This window comes from Diachasmimorpha longicaudata, chromosome 7, assembly GCF_034640455.1.
Source record: "Diachasmimorpha longicaudata isolate KC_UGA_2023 chromosome 7, iyDiaLong2, whole genome shotgun sequence".
Taxonomy (NCBI): domain Eukaryota; kingdom Metazoa; phylum Arthropoda; class Insecta; order Hymenoptera; family Braconidae; genus Diachasmimorpha; species Diachasmimorpha longicaudata.
The window spans coordinates 8,548,580-8,565,632 of NC_087231.1; the positions used below are offsets into that span (position 1 = coordinate 8,548,580).

At 41.0% G+C, this 17,053-nt stretch overlaps 1 protein-coding gene across 2 annotated transcripts in view; it reads left to right on the forward strand.

The window, feature by feature from the left end:
• Positions 1-17,053, forward strand: part of LOC135164521 (latrophilin Cirl-like) — a 116,190-nt gene that overhangs the window by 13,859 nt on the left and 85,278 nt on the right. The window contains exon 2 of one of the 2 annotated variants that reach the window (XM_064124949.1): positions 14,990-15,085. The exons of the other annotated variant lie outside the window; for it this stretch is intronic. The gene's annotated coding sequence lies outside the window, so the exon portion shown is untranslated. The remainder of the gene's footprint in view (positions 1-14,989; positions 15,086-17,053) is intronic. 2 annotated transcript variants of the gene reach the window in all.

Genomic DNA, 17,053 nt, shown 5'->3' on the forward strand with positions numbered 1-17,053 from the left:
TGTCCCACTCGCACCCCCGAGTTATACAAGCGAACCGCATATCCGTGCCAATGTGCACTCCCTGGCGCGCGCACACGCACATACGAGCGCATCAACATTTACAGGATGTATGAAAGAGAAATAGGAGTGATGAGGGGTGTAAGAGGGGGAGAATCACATCATGGAGAGACGAATAGTTCGTGGGTGAGTAGGATGGTGAGGTGTGGGACAAAAGAGGGGCTTAAACGCAACCGATAGAACGCGCGACGCGATTCGGCTGTGTCGAAAATCGAGTACCAGAATTATATATAGTGATGCACTGCTGTTGCTGGTAAATCATTCGGATGACGAAGCGAAGGGATCATGAACATTGAGTAGGAATAATGCAGCCGTGAATGACTTTATCATAATTGTTACACACCTTTCAATGGGCTATTACACGCACAGGTTGATGGGAATTTTTTTATTCTTTCATTTGGAATGAATGGTCGTGGGGATTTTCGTAGTTTTGTGGATTTTTGAGACAATCATCTATTCGAAAATTACGACCAGTTTATCGAACACAATATTATTTATAAGTAAATTAAAAAAAAATTAGATCGCATATCTAGACGCACATTCATCTGTTTGATTGAATAATTTGAAATACAAACGAAATTTGAGAGCTGGAAAAATGAAGACTGGCAGCTGCAACAGTTTATAACCAGCAAAATAGCCTTCGAGTGGAAATTATGACCCCATCGGTGTGAAAAAGGGTCTATTTTAAACTCACTCTAAATTGACACTTGAGAAATGCAATTTAGATGCTTATTTCAAGTAGCACATTACGAATTTCAAAGAAAACGAATAAAACTCGAGGTAAATAATTGAAAGTTTCATTCGCGGCTATTGTCCAATCCTTAAACCTGTAAATTCCACTACTTGATACTTCCTCTCACGAATCTATTACTCACTTTTTCAAAATCTGCAATTAAATAATTGAAAAAAAGCTTTTATCATTAAGTATTCTGGAGGCGGAATGATTTATCAATTGGCGCTAGGAAATTAATTTTTACAGAGACCTCTCGTACATCTGCAGATCTACTTGACTTACTGCTCCAGGGATTTCCCCTTTGAGCCACCAAAGTGTCCTCCATATATCATCCACCAAAATTCCCCTGTCCTTTTTTTTTCTACACGCAAAAAACAAACAGGCGCCGAGATGCCTTCATCCTTTTGAAACTGAGCCTCCCTCCTCTCTGCAAAACACAGCACTATCTCGCGAGATCTTTTCGACTGATCCTCGTGATGCTCAACGTACACTAGACCCTCCCCAAGGCACGCACTCCTCCGGGAAATTTTTCGATCGAGAGATATCTGCAATTCCTACTATTGCAAGACTCCTGTCTCTACCAAAATTTTTATCCTTTTTTTTCATCATTCCATCTGTGCGCGGCCCGCTTTCTCTCTTCATACACCACTCACGAATATGTAACCCATGGAAAGTCACAATTTTACTGTACAAAGAGGGCAAGCCTTTTTCGCCCGGGGGACAGAGAATTTTGCATCTCAGGAAAATTCAGGGAAAAAGAAGGGAAAAAAATATATTTCATCGCAATAATTTTTTTTTACTCTATTCCTTCCACTTCTGTATTTTTTTTCTACCACTCTCAGCTATTCCTGTGTCATTCCCGCGCACATCACGAGAACTCCCAAGATCCAAGAGTGTAACATCCTGCAGGACGCGCTCACCATTCGCTCCATAGTTAAGAGCCCCAGCAAGATACATGAATATGTATGTGCAAAAACCGAGGGGGTATAGAACGCAAAATGAGAGAACGAGGGAGAGAGGAAGACAGTGAATGGTGGCTGGTGAGGGGGTGCTGGGGGGGGAAGCCAAGGGAAGAGGTAAAGCGTTAAGATACGAGCACTACCACGGTTATTCATGCGCCGTTCATATTTAATACGACGGTTTACCCGTCCCTCTTCGCACGCGTATAATTTTTCTGATACGCGCGGCGCGACGACCCCGTTGGCTTTATACGGCCCCGGCTCCTAAAATCTTGTGGAATAAAAATAATTCATGACGACCGAGGCCTTAAACGATAATGTTAATGTTGTTTTCTTTTTCTTCTACTCTCATTTTTTTTCCCCCTCATTCTCTTTCATCTGGTTCGTTGATTTTTCCTTTTAAATGCATTAATGTCTTAATGTGAGAGATCACTCAAGTGATTTGAAATTCAAATAATTCAATAACAAAAGTGGTGGCTTCGACACCACCGACAATTGTCCAAATTTGTTACAAACGAGGGGACACGAATTAACATGGTGGCAGTCCGTTTGCTCGACACGTTTTTTTTTTTATCGGCTAAAAAGGGGAAATTGAGTTTTTTAAATTCATTTTCAGCATTTGTTTGCTCTTTTTGTCGATGAAATTAATGGTTATCGATTTTTACTCTACACTGGAGGAATCCAAGCAGCGAGTATTGATACAGTTCGTTAAACTTGTCAGGCATTTTCGGATGAATAATGTGACTTTGCCAATCTCTCGTTCATTTAGTGAATTTTTTTTCTAGTAAATTGCTGGGAAAGAACGAGGGGTATGCGATAGCTGAAAATCACTGGCATTTCAGGGTGTCTTCAATTAGTCAAAAATGAGGGAGATGGGGTGCCCGAGGGATAACACCCGGCCACGTGGACATGGTTGAAAATGACGAAGGGTTGGCGCTGGATTGGATATAATCACCCACGCGCGTTCACTCAAGCCCGTGGTTTCATGTGGTTTTTTTTATCCTAACCCGCAACGGCTATCGCTATCGAGCTTTTCAACGAGTTTTACATTCGTTTCATGACACTTTCCGAGCCACGCGAGTTTCAAGCCTTTGCGTCCCACGCACATCCCCGCTGTCGCTTTTTACTCACTTTTTTTCGGATATTTCTACGATCACGGAAACACTTTACGTAACGTTATTAATTAGACGACGCGTAAAAAATATGCTCAATCGTCCATTAGTTTGCCTTATCTCCCCTTAACTCGGCCGTTCATTTATCTAGTGTTTTTCATTTTCTTGATATGATTAGTTTTTTCAACGACGACCAAATGATCTTGACCTTTAATGAGCCTGTTTTTTCCCCTTTACGTAGTTTGGCAGCCGTTTGGTCACCGTAGGAGGGGAACCCCACGGTGCTTTGTTTTTTTTTTTCGTCGGTAACTGGTAGAGCGGAAAACTAGAAAAAAATTGAAGTTTGTCAGTTACATTCCAGAGAAGCAGCATCATTAGTAATTAGTAATAAACAAACTACTTTTTTTCACAAGTTCAAATTGAGTTTTGCAACTCAATAATAATTTCTCAATTATACCGAGAAAAGTTATTCCTCAAGTCAAAAGCAATAATGTGAAAGTCGATTTTCAATACTTGACGTCAACCTAATGGTCAAGTTAACCCCATAAATATTTTTCTAATTTTCTAAGTAATTTCTATCTAAGCAATTTTTCTTGTGATATCGTTTGCCAGAGGAAAACTCGAAAGAAACCTTATCTTATCACAGCTCTAGTTCCAATCAGTCATTTATGTATCCAATGTTTCTCATTCTCTCGATACGATTAATTATTTATCCACGACAGAACGTTGCTGACCCTCAATAAGGTCAATTTCCTCCCCCTTATCGATTATCTGGGGCTTCCCCTCGTAGCATACAGTTCTCTCGCAACGTCATGTCTCATCGGGTGGCAATTGTCATGCCTTCTCCACCCCAATGCAGAAGCTAAGTCGTCTCAAACGAGAAACAGCTGTGACAGTTCTGGACATAGCACTTGGTCGACGAATAATTTATGAGCTAAACGACGCGTCTCATCGACCACTGATCCCTTTCCTCTCTATTCAACTACAAGTTTTTCTGGTTAAGGAAAAGTTGGAGGATCAACAAACGCCATCATCAAAGTGCCATATCCAGACATTTATTTAGTTTCTTCAATCGAGTTGTTGAAAGTGTTATTGCTTTCTCCCCAAATAGCTGATGATTTGTTCATCCACTTGTCCCTTCATATTTTCTTAGGGTACGTGCTACTATTTTGTCGGGGGAGTGAGTGTCTGAAATAACGAAAATGCGATGAAATAAAAAAGAAAAATGGGAAAATCGCGTAAATAAAAAATTCTGAGGAATATTTGCAGACTGTTGTCACTATGCTGCATCTCCTAGGATGGAGATAACGTTGAATTCCTGGCGGGAAAGTCGAAACGTCTGTGAAGTTCAGAAACAACGAAAATAACGAGTGTACAGTGTCGGTTGCAGAGGATGCAGGGCGGAGAATATGAGCGCTCGGTCTGTGGGAAATATTTTTTAATGAGAAAAACTAGGGGAATAATTTTGTAATTTTCGTTGGAGGTGCGACCGCGCTCTGAAGCATTTACTTCATTAAATTATGATAGAAGGATGAGAATCACCAGAGTTCCCTGTAAGCTTTTTTACTTTTTTGGGTATGAACTTCAGAACCAGTTGCGTTAACAGTTTTCAAATATTTTCTGCAAATTACTCGGTAAATACTAATATTTTTAATGGATGCAATTAAAAAATATTTATAAAATGATCGATTGCATTGAAAATTCCGAAAAATTCAAAGCTCGATAGCAATGAATAACAGGATTTAATTAAAAATGCTTGACGTAGAATGTTCAAATGAATTTCTCTGTTATTCAAATTACATCACTACAATTTCGTAATTTTCCTCCATTTTCAAATTATTGAAACGTTCCATGAATCATGAATTCTCCTGGATTCCACACCATAATCCCTAGTATCACCGTGAGACGGTGAAGTTGAGATAGTAAAGCGCATGCGCAGTGTAATTTACAGAATAAATTAAAATTCAGTGTGTTGAGAATGTACCGAGTAAAGTCATACTGAAGCACACCGAGAAGACAGGGACGGGTAAGAATTATGAAGAGCGAGTAATGGCTGGGGCCCCCGATGGCCATGAGGATGATGGAAGTGGTTCTCAAACCGTCAAGAGAAAGCCAAATACACGGATCGAGGGAAGTGAGAATGCCGGCCCTATATAACACCGCTTTACGGAGGGAAAATAAGTGCGATAATGACTGGAGCGCTGACCATAAGCGGCAAGTGTCTGTGAGAGAGGGGAAAAGGGTAACCGGCTGAGCTGAGTGAAGCCCCACGGGCGTTTCTAGGGATGCATTTACCTCTTCGGGCTCTTTTATCAAGCGTGCGGGAATTCAAATCGCTCATTCTACGTGATCCCACCCTTTTTCAATAACACCTGTTTAATTAGTAGAGCCGATAATTCTCCTCGCATGTATCGCAGGAAGTAATCATGTTTTTCCGGAATTTTCTTCCGTCAAAAAGCATCTGGATTAACATAAATTTGGGGCTAAAATAAAAATGATAGTGGTAATAAAGACAAAATGGGTAATAGTGATGGTTCATGATAAGAATCTGATGGGTTTGTGAACAACTCATTTCCGCATGTTTCCAACGACCTCACATCATTCACAATTAAAGGAGTCATAACGACTACACAATTTCTGGTTTACAATGCGTAGCCTCTATTATGTATTTATGTGGGTTCCGTTGGAATACCTTCTTGTTTATTGTTTTGTCCTCTTTTCTGTTGTCTTGTGGGGAACGTGGGTGCATTCATAAATCGCGGTGAATTGATATGTACGTAGAATTTATGAGAATATTCTCGGTGTGCGGGAATATTGGTTAGCAGTGAATGAGTTAGTCCATAATTAAAGGACTGTCTCATCGATGCATTCATCATCGATGGAAAATTTGTCCTCATTATGTGCTTCAAAGGACGAGAGCACAATAAACGCAGCACCATCAGAGTACAAAGGAATTTGTACAAATAAAAACCCAGATTTTATCCCCTCAAATCATGGGAACAAAAATCTGCTCCCAAATAGTTACATTCCGCATTCACAATAAACACTGAATTATACATCGGGGGGCCCTGAGTGCCGATCGAATTACCGTTTTGGATGAATATTTGTTAACAAATGCCAAGGGCCAATTGAACAAGCGGAAATGTGTCGTTTCATAAAAGCCAACAAAAAAAAAAGGTCATTTCAACGTGGCACAAAGTGTCGGATGTTCACGCGTGCGCACCTGGTAGGGTGACGATGAGTGCGTGTGTTGCGCACCGTTTGGTGTGCGCCCATGCCCTCGAGTGCACTCCGTCTCCAATGACGTCAAACATCGAAAATTACAATAATTCAAACGATTTTGACAGGAGGGGGGAAGAACTGTTTGAATTCACCATTTGATCCACTGTTTTTCGTCCTCGCCCACTCCGTCCTCTCCATTCTCTGATTTCTTTTTTTCTATTTATTCTTCATTTTAATTCTTACCCCCTCTCTCGCACTCCTGTCTCATTTTTTTCACCTCCACTCAGTCCAAAAGACTACAGGAGCGCGAGCACCTGCATGATGCATGACACGAGCGCGCAGAGGAGGCCAAGAGTGCAAAACCGGAAACCGAAATCCGAGGCGACTACCCAAGGCGAGACACCACGCCTCGTTTTCTCGGCTCACTGTGTGTGAGCCAACACTCTCACGTTGGTTCCCTTGAGGCAGGCCAACATTCACGCATACGCTTGACCCTCTCCCCATGATTTCCAGTTCCAATTCACACATCCCCATGCAATACTCTCTGGCCATTACAAAAGTGCCCCTATCATTTGAAATTGGTCTTTATAATCCCCATCTCGTAATCCTCATTGTCCCCCCAGACTCTTTTATATATTTCTCCTTCCTCCCGTCTCTCCCTCTTTCTTTTTTATCCTCTTCACTCGTTCTCCTCTCAAGCACTCCGGGAGATATCCGAGCACTCCAAGATCCTGTTACTTGTGTATTCCCTCCCTCCGTAGTAAGTTTATTTTACTTTGTTTTTCCATTATTATGAAAACGACATGCGTTTTATCTCAAACTCGGAGAAGCAAACGAGAGATAATCGTTTGACCGAGGGGGACCTGACACGTCAATATTGACCCGGCGAAGACGAATCGCACGACTCAGGGCCATCGGGTATAGTTTTGTGAGAGTGGCTGTGAACGATAAAGTTTTATCATCTTCCATGGCGGTTGAAATGGGCCGAAAAAAAAACGTCACGATAAATATACTCTACACGTTGTGTCTAGACGTAAAGAGAGAAATTTGAATTCAACGGTTCTATTCATTTTTTTTTTTCGGGGAGGGAGGCTTTTTTGGTCGCTGGAAGACAAGTATTCGGTTCGGTTGAGTGGGTAGCCGACGAGGTTGAGATGAATTGACAAGAACCAGCTTTGAATTAGATTGCAATCAATCTTTTGATCGAGGATATCGTGCTTAATTTTTTCATTTACACTCTATTTAATTTTCGTTTCATTTTAATATTCAATTTCATAATCGAAATCTTGTCGCGTAAATCACAATTTGCTCCTCCCGAGAGCTCTTTCACTCCCCCTAGTATTTTTCCAGAGATCATTTTTCTAGACAATTATTTGACGAATTCACAACCGTTGGATCATCGCGAGTATGCGCAAACCTTCCTGAAACTTTTATCGTACATTTCACTTTGAGAATAACAAGTTTTACTCATTCTTCATGAAGTTGCGGACGGACAGATGTTCGAGGAAGTGAAGTTAACTCCCGCTAGGCAGACGAATCCCTCTTATGGCTTGCAGTCTCTGTTGATAAAACCACCAAAATGAATTTTAAAAAATTCCAAGATTCACGAAATAATAATAGAATCATAAATATTCCAAATAAATTGTCAAGGTACACCGGAATAATACCCAAAACCGTTTATGACGTAGATGAATACGTGGTGGTCGTAACGATAAAGGCGGCTTTAACAGCTTGTATGATATTATCTCGTATAATATCTTGGGATACCTTAACTACGGGGAACTTCTTGTTTTTTGTTTTTCGTTAAACGCCTCTGCAACGCACACGGTCGTCTACCCGTTGGGGCAAACCGAAAACTTCCCCCCTTTCTCCACCCTCGGGAGGTGCACGTGAGAGACTTCGAAATAGTGGTTGTACGAGGCCATACATGAGACGAGGAGGTGAATAAGTTTCGCGGTGGTAAGTTGATGGTGTTTGACGGAGATGAGGTGCAGGAGAGGAAGAAGGAGGGGGGCCTGGAGGAGGACAGTGAGGCGATCAACTCAGAGTGCAGGAGGAAAATATTGGACAAGCCAAGCCAGTGGCAAGAGGGACGAGGGACCTCTCTCTTGCCGCATAGTTTCTACTCGACTGGGCTCGCTCTCCTCCTCGCGGCAGCTGCCAGTCGACGCCTTTCCTTGTCACTAACAATAAATTTCATGCCCTTAAGGGGTATACACCTTGACACACGTCAATACAAAATTATCTCTGAAAATATAAATAAACAAGACAAGTACTTTTGCTGATAGAATGGCAAAGGATTTTTCAAAGATTTTATCTTTTGTGCGAGCAACACTGAAGCTGGGAGAATTTTTCATTGGGTGAAAATTCCAGAATATATATAGATACCGGAATTTTCCAGACTTCCTTGACTTTTCTGGAGGGTACCATGATGTGATAATCACTTAAGAAACTATAAATTTTTGCACAAAGGTTAGCAACGGTAAATACTATTTCATATTCACTTCTAATCCCGTGATGATCGATTAGACAGGATGAATGAACGGAAATGTTAATCATGATGTTTCAGAAGCTTTCGGAATTTTTTTTGCTGACTCATTCACCAGAGAACTGAAAAAAAAAACGTTTTCATTGTGGATGGAACGGAGTGATAACCGGCAGGTGATAACTTAATCTCTTCAAACTTTTACTGTATTTGTATTGGTCAAACACCTTGTCAATTTTTAACTCTCCTTCCCTTTCCCTAAAACACCATTATTTTTTCACTTCCGGTTCAGCGAGTGATATTTGCTCAATCGATAAATAACAGTACGATCTAACAGTAATGCTAACAGTAAGGTCTAGGGCGAGCGTCACAAGTAGTTCCAATATTTCGAAATATGAATAAACATTTCCTACCATTTCGGGATTTATGTCTGAATTTGGACATTTGGAAAGGACTCATAATTCTCGTTAAAATTTTAATTACCTAACAATCCCAAGCCATGCACATCGCACATGGAATAATATCCATTCGATGACAAACAGACACATTTCATGAGACTGATATAAACATAATTTCCCTGGATCCCCATCGTTATTTGTCAAGAACTAATTAATTAAAATGAATTAACCTATTTCAATTGATTCTCCGTGTATGTAAACCACTGAATATTAACTGGGCAATCGAAAATCCATATCGAGATAACGCATATATGGTGAACGATGCCGGACGTTCATTTTGGTGAAGCAGAATATCATCCTCAGTTACGTTTACGCTATCCTGCACTCGACATGCGATATTGAAACCCTAGATAGTTAATATTGTTCAGGATGTGAACCAAAATTATGAACAAATTTGATATGTAACTAAGCGGCACGTAAAACCCCGCGGTGATGTGATGTGGTTTGCAAATGCAACTGTATGATTTCAGTAGAGCATCTCTTCAGGTGAATGAACTGCTGCGGAAAATCAATTTGATTAATTTACTGTTGCCAAGCAACAGCATCAGCCATCCGATTAACTCAATAATCTTTTTTCCTCTTCACGGATGAGCTCTCGTTACTCCTCATTACTCGAAAAAGAAATACTTCCATTTACTTCCCCCTTACACTGGTGGAAAAATTGATTTTTAAATAGATGTCTTGTTCTTGAGACAAGGAAAATATACAAACAAGTTAATTGCAAATAAATCCAATAAGAAACATTAATTATTCAATGGTATTTAATTATTGAATTTAATTGAGGTATGAGGTATGAGGTTTACATGGAAATTAATTAAATAAAAAATCTCTTGTCTTCGTCAGTGTGACCCCTCTTCGTCAATTTTTCCAAATCCTTAACTCGTAATATCGACTACAACTAGAATCCTATCAACTTGTACTTTCTCTTCGCTCTTGCTTCTACTAACATCCCTCCCCTTCCCCTCCACTCGTTTCTCTAACCTCATGAATGTATTCACAAGCTGGACTCTGAAATACGGGACAAAGATGTTAACTGCGTCGATTGGGGGAAAACTCACTCTTTCTCATTCTCCTCGTTTTCATTCTCCTCCCACTTCAGCTTCTCCATTCGTACCGTTAACATCAGCACTGTCGTATTCGCTATTGCTATTAAAGTTTCCTTATCTCTGGAGACTATGAATCCAGTAATTTAACAGCTCTTCTGTGAGAATAGACGACCAGTAGGAGAGACTATCAACTGAGACTGACGACTGAAGGTCATTATTTTTTTCCCATCCATGTATTTTTAATACCTCTACTGTTTTCAGTCCTTTTTTCCAAGGAGATGGTAATTTTATAGCGCTTTTATTGTAATGCAACTAGAGTTAGTGAGGCCGACAAACGAGTTGTAGTAAAAATAGTTGACAAAGTACACTGGCGATAGTTATGTATTAATAAAGACTGAGTTTGCGCTTTAAGCATTCAACATTATCGACAAGACCTCGCGGATTAGTGAAACAGAATAGAATAGATGGATGAAACGATTGGAGAATGGAAATGGGGTACCAGCGAGAAGTTTAAATGAATTAAAATGTCTGACTATTGAGTCTGGGTTGATTATTGCGGATGATGAAGAGGTCAATCCCCAGTACCACTCTCAACAGATTCATGATATACTTTTAGCGAATTACGAAAATGATTTTTCTTTAATGCGCAATTTTTAATAGCGATCAGTTGACGTTAAGTTGAAGCCGTAAATCTCTCTATTATTTCATGGAATTGGTATTTTAAGATCAATGTGACAGTCAGAATTATTGGAAATTGGGAAAATGAAAATTTATGTTCCCTTCATTTTTTAGAGCGATATTTTTATTCATCCGTTGCGCTGGTACTCGAAAGTGCACTCGAAAAAATGTTTTTTTTTCAATTAAATAAATTTGAAATAAATGAAATAAATCGTTTACCAGAATCGTGTACAAGATTTATTTGCTTGAAATAAAATTCGTTTAATTTAAATAAACCATTTTTCAACGGATGAGTCAATGAGAATATATTTTTTATTAAATGGATATTGGCTAATGGCTGCTCCAATCAGCATTCAATCTCATTATCAATTTTCGAGATAGTATAGTCCAAAGTTTTGGCCGAAGAGAGCCACCTATAGTTAATTTTAAAATCGATGATGAGACCTGGAATGTCACCATCCAATGAGATGTAAAAAAATTCAGTGATTGATTGCTTATTGCTTCTAAAATTTCCGGACATTATTTCACGTGTCAGACAAAATTAATTTGTATTTGTCAATTCATACTCTACATGCACTATCCAATTTAATTTTCGTTCATATATTTGTTCATTTAATATTTATGTAATGGTAAAAGTTTTTCTTGCCTTCGTTAATTCATCTACATATTTTCCACTCCACTTACAATTTGTTGGACAAAATTAGCGATGAAATATGTTTTTCTGGAGTCAATTTTATGACAGCTGATTACCTCACCGAGTTATGTGTCATATTAACAGGGAATAGGATGATGAGTTATCGATACTGAAAGAGAGGTTGGCTGACTGGTATTTCCTCGCTTAAAACACCACAGTCTGGCCAACCAACGATAATTACTATACCCGCAATTAAGGCCTATTTGACGTCAGCAGCTATTGTTATTTCCTCTCTCCGGTGCAACAGTGCGCGGCTGATTTACTAATAGAAAGTACGCTACATGCTAGCCTGTCTCGATTAACCCCTTACTGCACGATCATTCGATTTATTGGATATTCCTCATCCCTTTGCATTATATCGATGATCCAATTTATATATCACTTGGCGTTCTTCAGTGGGCGCAGGCAGCCGCTCCTCTAATCAAATAAATTCGTCTCACTCTCATTTATTCCGACAAATAAGAACTCCATTTTCTAAGTTTCAAATTTATTCTCCTTGGTTGGATTTTAGGTAAAGTTTTCTATTGCTTTGCCCTCTGCTTGCGGGGAATAAGCATTGAGACAAAATGTAAAAAGTTTTTTCCCAAGCGAAATTTGAGGCTCAATGAAATTCTTCTAAAACTTTACAACATATTCGAAATAGCTTAAAGTTCGGACTGCGTCTCGAGTATTCTGTACACAGTGTACGTATCGAGCCCGTGGGAAATACTGGCAATGGGAAATCCTTGTAGCCCAGTAGCCAGTCTAATCACCAGACATTATTGTTTCTACACTCTTACCGGAGTGAATGAGAAACAAACGGGAGAACAAACTTCTTCCGTTTATTTCAGTTTTAACATGAGAAACTTGCAACTCGAAATTACATAATTCACAATAAAATTGGTTTTTCAAACTTCCGGAATGACGAGTGAAATACTGCCACTGAGGCAGCATAAAATTCATCAATAATCGCCGAAGACACCTGCAAATGTCAGTAAAATTTTTTCCTCCATAAGTCTAATATTCACAATTTCTCTCGCATATACATCACCGTCTGAAATATAATTTTTTTAGCTTAATATATATTTTGTTTTATTTCTAATTTTATTTCATATCCACCACATGAACGATATTCCATGTTTTCACAAGATGAAAATGTCAGGCGCACAAATACGAGGAGACTATTCAACTTTCCCCCTCATCCCAGATGGAAAGGACACCGTGGATCATAATATTCTCGCGCGTACGAGTACACTTCCCGCTTTTTCAATGGCTACTCCTCCTCTCTGTCATTCTCCTCTGATATCGTCTAAACTCCACATACATACCCTGACTTCATTCGTTTTATACGTTCAACCGGGTATGAACGTTTTCGATCAGCTACCCACGATGCATGACCGACTTCGTTCGATCCTCGTACATATGAGAACGACGGCGCGGTACAGGGGCAGGGACGGGAGGGGAATGACCGGTTTTAACCAAACGCAATAACAAGTTCAACTGAGTGGAGACCATCGCACAAAGATACATCCGCGAAATACCGACTCGTCGGGAAATAACGTGGTTCGAAATTCACGCAAATATATCTCGAATTATGGTGAGTGCGCTGGTCTGAAGGGGTGGCAGGGATTGGAGGGAGGAGGAGGAGGTTAATACTATGTATGTATTCATGTAAATCTGCCGAACGGAAGTGGCTCGCGTAGTTCATTCAATTATGAGAGCTGCCACTGTTTTCCACAGCATGATGGAACAAATTTGAGTTCATATATTGGATTGAGATGATTCCACGTTTTTAGTACAAGGGAGGATATTTTTAGGGGGCTTTTAACATATCATCAACACGGAAAATTCGTAGCTGTAGAAAATGGAGGCTTTTAATTTTCAATGGAGTTCTATTACCCCCTCTCCCGCAGGACTTCGATCTGAACTGCATGACCATAACTTTAATCATCTCCAATTTATTCGATGATATTGTATTCAATATTCTCCCATCCGTCGCGATAAAATTTATGACATATTTTTCCGCTCCTCAAAATGAAAGCTGATGTGAACCTTCCCAAGAATAGTGTACTCCGCCCGATTCAAGAGTAAGATTGAAGCTGTGAATGGCACATGCCCAGTAGCATACCCATCGAACTCCGAGCACGTGCCCCTCCTCTGTAAATCCTCCCCCCTCCCCAATCTCACGAAAAACGATCCTCCTCAACTTCCGAGATCGACCATCGCAAACTTTCAAACTCACCCCCCATAACCGCCTGACTTTCCAAACATCCGCAACAGCGAATGTTACGTCACATTATTGATAAGGAAACTGGCGCGGACAAGGGAAATTACCCAGCCCCAATGCCTCCACTAATCCCCCTTTCACCACCGACGAAACAATATTGAAATGAATTTCGCCTCAAACCCTGTAATAATCTCCCAAAAACTTGCAAAACCCCCGGTAAAATTCCGTTGCAAAATTACGAAACTACGAAAAATAAAAATAGACAATTAAAACAATCACCGCATTAATACGCACCCAACTATCACCTGGGGTGTACTACAACTCACGTCAAATTTCACGCGTAAATTACGGAAGTTCTTTCTCAGTTGGTAGGTTGAGTTTTCGATACAAACCATAAATGGTTGTCGAAAGGGTAGACACGACGAAATCCCCATGCAGGATTGAGTTTATCCCCCGCTCTCCTCTACCATTCGACGCTTTCACTGGTTTTCTCTCTCTCTCTCTCCCGCTCACTGAAAAATCAAATCCCCCGAAAGTCTGCCCGCGTATACATCCACATTTTGGGCCCTGCCCAGCACATACGCAATGCGCCCGTGTACCTCAGGTATTTTCTTTTCGGCTCGCGTCGAAAAACAAACAGTTGAAAGTGGGTTGTCCCTCATTAAGTTGGCACTACTCGACGGTCACTCTACCCTCTCCACCCCTCTATCCCTTTATACCGAGTCCCTTCAGAGTCTCCTGTACTTTGATTCGCTTCTCTGGGATTGCCCCGAGGGTAAGAAGGGCTTTTCGTTCGTATTATATATCCTGTCGGTCTCTCGGGACCATTAAAACGATTCCCGCTGCCAATGCACCCGGGTTCCACTGCCCCCCCCCCCCTCGCCGTCTCCCTCTCTTTAGTAACCGGCTTGGAGTAAGACGTCACATATGCGAAATGCATTCGATATACGTGTCACGCTCACAATGCGACCGAGCTGGTGCGATCCAAGGTTTTAAATGTCTTGCGACAATGCCACACAACCACCTGACAATGCACACGACAGAGACAGCGATAACGGGTGGCATTCAGCACGAATATGTATCCAATGCTCTTGCAATCGATGTATCTCATCGCCGAAGTGTGCTAACGATCGTCATGTGCGTACTGAAAAAGAAATGGGTGAAAAACCAATAATAGGATCACAGGTATTAGTCGAGGGATTACGGAAATCCCTCGAATGCAAATCTGACTCACCTTCCCGCCGAACCTCGATCTATATATGTAATTTCTTTTTTGCGTGCCAGATACAAATCGAGTTTTGTAACGGTTTTTTTTTTTTATGTTTTTGTATCATTCCAGATAACCCAAACGGCTGAGTAACATTCAAAGCTGATTCTGGGAGACCGCAAGAACTCCGTGGTCAAGCTTGGGTGAAGGTGTTTTAGTAATCATAGTGTGAGTATTGGATAAATTACGGTTGTGATGGTTTCCCTGAATTTGAATAACTAATGGGGGTTTTTTTCACCAGTCATTTGCCGGAAGTGGAGGTATTTCAGGGAGAAATTCCAGTGTGAGATCACACAAATAGAAATTTCACTTGATTGCTGTAATTTTGTGGCTCCCAGAATATTTATGTCATTTGGCCAATGTTCTATTCATTTGAAAGAAGTCATGAAATGGAGGCTCGTTTATTTAAATATATTATATTTCAATCGGATAAATGGGTTACTCAAATAGCTCGTACTCAAATTTTTATTCTGAACTTACTTTTTTATTTATATCTCCATTCCCAACAAATGTGTGGTGAGAAAAACTAAATATTCATTGATTGTTTGAAAAAATTGAACAATTTGTCCGAACGTATGTGGGAATTCCGTCGAACCTGATCAACGACAGAAAATTTCAAGATGTTTCACTGGAAACTTCAGAGGTAATTTTCCAACGCTGTACGTTTTCCCCGTGCTAAATAAAAAGAGACTAATAGAAAAGAAAACGTAAGAGAAATAAGAGCGATTCAATCCAAGGGAGTTATATGGTAGAGCCAGAGCGAATTAAAGGGGCAGAAAATCTTGGCTCTCATTCTCTCCACTGGTGAACCGGTGAATGGCACGATCCTAACACGAAGAACACGTTGGTTGAAGGGGGTAACTTTAAATTTACCCAGCACTCCAGTACATCGTACATTTTCACGAGTTATAAGATCGCGATCCAGTTTTGTTTATGCGATCCTCGAGATACCAGGGGGTGGCCTTTTTTTCCACTGAGAAAGCGGGGAAAAGAGGAGGTGCTTTTTCCACCTGTACAACACGGACAAATGCAATGTGCGCGACACACGTAAATTCAGTTGCACGATATACACTGCCCTCTACAATTTTTTTTATTTCCCAAACCGCAGTCTCAAACCCCACTCATAACACGAGGCACTGTATCCATAGCATATCCTCCACTGGATAAATAGAGAATAGAGAATAGCGTGCTGGGTTGACGGGAATTTTCAAAAGTTTATCGCGTCATATTTCATAGCCGTGTGAAATCCCTTCTGCAAGACTATAAAACGTTGTGCAATAAAAAAAGCCTCGAAAATTCTCCAAGACCTGGAGAAGGGAGAGGGAGACAGTATCACGAGAAAATGTTCGAAATTTTCAGCCAGGTAATCTTGACTTTTCTCAAGCGATAAGTGACACCGGGCGAATTGTGGGACGAGACGTCGCACTATCTGTTTAAAAACGAGAGAAAGAAAAAGAGAGGAGAGAATGAAATAAAAAAGAAAAAGCACAAAACCCTTACAATCCTAACCTAACGGTTACCTCTGTCGCGCCGGTTCTCTCTCTGAAGGAACCAGGAGATACCAAAGGCACGTTCACCGGTCGTCGTCGAGGCTGAAAAAGAGACGATCGGGAAAAGGTTTGGATGGCTCTGAGGTACTGGCAAAGCGTTTGAGTGTGAGAGAGATGAGAGAAGAGTGGGAGAATCGAGGGAAAGGGATGTTAGGTGGAGATGGACTGTAAGGTGAAAGAGGATGCCAGGTTGGGTAGATGGTAGGAGGATGGAAGAGAGCCGAAAGTACAGGAGGAAAGCGCGCAGGAGCCTCGGGTATTCGTATAGTTGGGTTATGTTAGCGCGGGTGGGAGAAGGAAAGAGCTGGGTCCGGAGAGCGTTCACAATCGGGCTTTGTAGAGTGGCAAGAAGAGCGACGGAGAGAAGTTCTACTATGGATGTTCGGCGGGTGGCTGATGCTGAAGGGAAGAGGGCCTGCAGTTGAGGTAGAAAAGCGTACCATGGAGAGAGACACTGGAATTGGTAAGCGTTGAAGTGCGAGAGCGCGCGTCGATATGGGCAGGGGGAGGGGGAGGACGACCGGGTCGAGCGGCAACGCCGGATTAGCTACTAGCCTGGTGGGGGGGGGAGTCATTGGTTCATACG